Below are 4510 nucleotides of genomic sequence, written 5' to 3'. Positions count from 1 at the left end.
AGTATTCAGTCCAGGAACATGCTGTACAGCTTTGTAGCCTCGGAGCGATAGGCTTAACTCACAGCTTAGTGTGCTAAGCTCCATCATCTCGGTGTGTGCGAATATACTCTGTCATGTTTACAGTGACCCCGACCACCTGGCAGTTCATTTCTCAGAATGTATCCCATTGTTAAGCTTCACATCACTATCCACACGTATTACATTTTATTTGGTTCTCATAGTAACTCTAATGAGGTACAAAATATTATTTACTGGCCATAAAATCTCTCACAGTCTTCCCCTGAAGAGTTGGGGTCTATGCATCCTCATCTTGGACGCAGGTCACCTCTGTGATTGCTGTCTTAAAACGAACACAGCAGACATGATGCTGCACAGCTTCCAGACTGAGGCCTCAAGAGACCAACAGCTTCACTTCCTTTCTCTTAGAAAACTCTCCAGGCATCTAGAGCCACATTGAAGTATGATTACCCTAAGGGTGTCATGCTGGGGAGGCTAGATATAGATGTTCCCTCCAGTCAACTAGCCCAGTGGAGTCCAAACATCCCCGACACAGGTGAAGTCGCCTGGATGCTCCAGGCTGGCGAGACCATCTCCCAGATGAATACGCCAAGGGATTCTTAGTCAACACTTCATGGAGCAGAGAAATTGTGCAGCTGAGCCCTGCCCCAAGTAATGACTCACACAATCATGAAATGGAATAAAATATTTTAATGCCTATTTTTTCAGGCCACTGAGTTTCACAGTAATTTGTTATACAGAAAGAAATAGTAGAAATATCTTCATTTTATAGACTCACAAAGGTCAAGATTTTCCCAAGAACATGTATTTAATAAAGAATTGAAAATATTTAAGTTAGGTTTTGTTCAACTTCAAATTCTTTTTTAATATGCCATACTATCTCAAAGCCAAATGGTGGTTTGATTTGAGTAGTTAATTATTATTATGTGATGCATTTATTTCATAAATAGCAACAACAACAAAGTATAATTATCAGAGCTAGGAAATTGGAATGGACTTTGAGTGTTACTTTGGATATACTTTCTTTTAGAAGCTTAATATTGATACATTGGATTAATGTTTTCTGTAGGTCAACTTACCTGGCATGTAAATTCTCAGGCTGTATAACTGTCGTCTAATTTTTTCAAAGCACTTCTAGAAAACAGACAAAAATCAGTGTGCTGGCCAAGGAGTTAGTAGTTAGCCAAGTTAATCCTCGTAAATGAAGGAGAAATGGGCCAGGCATGGTGGCTCCTACCTATAACCCTAGCACTCTGGGAGTCCAAGGTGGGAGGATCACTTAGTTGGAGACCAGCCCAAGCAAGAGGGAGACCCCATCTCTACATCACCCCTTTTTCTCCTGGCCTATAATATTCCTGCTGAAAAATCTGCAGTTAGTCTGATGAGGCTTCCCTTATAAATGATTAGATGCTTTTCTCTTGCTGTTTTTAGAATTCTCTCTTCATGTTGACTTTTTTTTTTTTTTTATTTTCTTGAGACAGAGTCTCCCTTTGTGGCCCGTGGTAGAGAGCCATGTCATCACAGCTCACAGCAACCTCCAACTCTTGGGCTTAAGCGATTCTCTTGCTTCAGCCTCCCAAGCAGCTGAGACTACAGGTGCCTGCCAATGTGGCTATTTTTGTTGTAATTTTCATTGCTGTTTTAGCTGGCTGGGGCCAAGTTCAAACCCACCACCCTCGGTATAGGGGGCCAGCGCACTACCCACTGACCCACAGGCACTGCCCTCTTCATGTTGACTTTTAACAGTGACTATATTGGGCTGTGGATCAGACCTTAGTCTCGGGATCCGTGTGGTTGAAGGGCTCCCTCTCGACTAGGATGGAAGAGGCCATCGTCCTGAGCATGTGCACTTCTGGGGCCACCTGCTCACCTTCTCCCACATCGGGGAGCCTGTTAGGGTACCGCGTGATCCAGTCCGTCAGGCTGCCTGCTTCCTGTCCTTCCTCTGCCCTGCGTGTCTCCTGTCATTTATCATGAAATCCCAGTGTTTCTCTCTGGTGATCTTTTAAAAGTGTGTTATCTCCTTGTGGTTTGGTTCTTCTTTGTGGAGAAAGCAAGTACCAGATGCCTCTGAGGATTCATCCTGGATCTTTTCCTAAGTGATGCATTTGTAAACTGAATTTTTTTGGTCATTGCTATATTGTGTGAATATTATACCAAGTAAATTTGGCTAAATGAAAAAAAACCCATTAGCAACACTTGGAAATTCACATTCGTACCCAATTCCAAATCTGCTATTTGGCTTGGGGATTCAAATGAAGATCCATAATCTTCTACAAAGTTCACCAATGATTCAACTAAGCACTTATAAAGTGCTTAATTTTTTTCCAGTTATTAATACATAAATGAGCAGTAAGTTCTAGAATTTTTAGGACCATCAGAGGCACGAATCACATATGGCTGATAGAGAACAGTGGAGACAGTTTTGACAGTGCCTTTCCCCAAAGCAGAGCGTGTGCCAGTCTCCTATTGCTGTATTTTGTGCAAATATAAGTAATCTGTCTTCTTTGATAGTCAAATAACTAAGCCAAAATAGTTCCCCACTTAATGTGTGTTTTGAGGACCCTCAAACAGCAGTGACTAACCTCCAGTCCATGGGGCCACCTGCAGATTATGTGAGGATTGTTTTGTTTATCTGTGGTGCCGGATATCACAAAAATTATGCACAGAACTTTCTGTGGCTCATCAGCTTTTGTTAGTGCTTGTATATTTAATACATACGCTAAGACAACTGTCTTCCATTGTGCAGCAGAGAAGAAAAAAGATTGACTACCTCTGGGAGGTCGATGAGCGTGTTGAATTCTTATTGTTCTCTGAGGAAGGGTATTTTCTGAAAGTGAGCACGGTGTAATGTGTGAAGGGACAGAAGTCATATGCAGTTGGATAATTTGGTGTCAGAAATTTCTTTTATTTTTTGCTTGCATTTTCACTTTTATGATCTTTGAAAGGCTTACTATATTCACATCTGCAGAGTGGTTTTGGTCTACAAATTTTGTTAAGTATGTGCTGTCTGGTTGAAAGTCTGATTATTGCTCAGCCATTTCAATTAAGTGATTTTCTGCTTTTGCAGCACCAATAATAATTAGCTTTTAAACTTTTATCTTCCACTATTAAGTAGCCTCGCACACTCATCACAGCTTTTCTTTGTGAGGGAATAATTGCACAGATCTCGTCCGTCATGTTGTAAGGGGCACAGTAGGGAGGGATGCTCGAGACCTCCCCGGTGCTCAGTCTGTATTAAACAGCCCTCCAGAGAGAAAATAGGTACCTGAGAGGGGCTAGGGAAGGGGCCTGGCTCCCGTGAGGAGGTGGCTGAGCAGTCCCCTGACAGGCTGTCTGTGAGCTGAAGACCCCCGGATGCTGCAATGTGGTTCAGCCCAAGTCCAAAGGCCTGACGATGAGGGAAGCCAGAGGTGTGACTCTCAGTTCAAGGTCAAAAGCCTCTGGCTGCAGCAGCCACTGGCGTGAGTCCCTGACAAGCCTGGAGTTCTGATGTCCAATGAAGCCAAAGAAAAGTCTATTCCAGCTCAGCAAGAGGCTGGTTTGTCTTTGGTATCTGTTCTTGCTGGTCCCATTGGAGGGTGCCCACCAGCATCGAGGGCAGATCTTCCCCACCTCACTCCCTCAGACTCACACACTCCTCTCCTCAGCAAACACCCCACAGATGCACCCAGAATATAGCTTTACCAAGTTTTCAGGTCACCCTTAATTCAGTTCGAGTTGCATCCTAAAATAAAGTCCACAGGGTTATCTCTTATAATTTGGCACCCTTACACATCTCCTTAGACCGTCCTTAGATTTCAAATAAAGACAGTAACACGATGGTGCACCAGCCACCCGATGACTGTGATTATCAGGACTTTAATCTTGTAGCAGCTCAGCCTCAGAACTATGGGTTCTATCTTCAGGAGGAGACGCAGCTGCAGTAAAGGTGCAGCTCAGTCTGCAGTGTGCAGGCCACACCCAGAGCAGGAGCTGTGTGTGGCGGCTGTAGTTGTTCTCGTCATCAGTTTCATTGAGGGAATAAACAACAATAACATTCCCAAATTTCAGCCCGCTCAGTAAGCTTACAGCAGGCAGGTCTTCACATTATTTTTTGGTCAACAGAACACTGAGGATATCAGACAGGAAGATGTCCCCTTTACCTGTCTGTTACAGAAGGTGAGGCTGGTGCGGCTTTGATGAGCTTCGCGTCTGTGGAGCTGAGACTGAGGCATCTACCAAAGGCTGTCAGAGTCGGCCGTATCTGCCTGACAGCAGCGGCGTCTCTGCTCCTGTGACCCTCCCCATGTACTGACACTCACAGGGGTTAAACCTGTTTTCATGGCATGATTTTTGTATACCACATCTCCAGGAGAGATTCTTTGGCTGTGCTTTGATAAAATTGGGTGCTCTAAAAACAAAGAGCCCAGTGTGTGTGCTGGGAGCTGTGATCATGTAACACGCCACCTCAGTGCCCAGTGTGCGTGCCGGAGGCTGTGATCATGTAACA

This window comes from Otolemur garnettii, unplaced genomic scaffold (genome assembly GCF_000181295.1).
Source record: "Otolemur garnettii isolate 467f Iridium unplaced genomic scaffold, OtoGar3 scaffold00010, whole genome shotgun sequence".
Taxonomy (NCBI): Eukaryota; Metazoa; Chordata; class Mammalia; order Primates; family Galagidae; genus Otolemur; species Otolemur garnettii.
Note: the sequence above shows the minus strand (reverse complement) of the source record.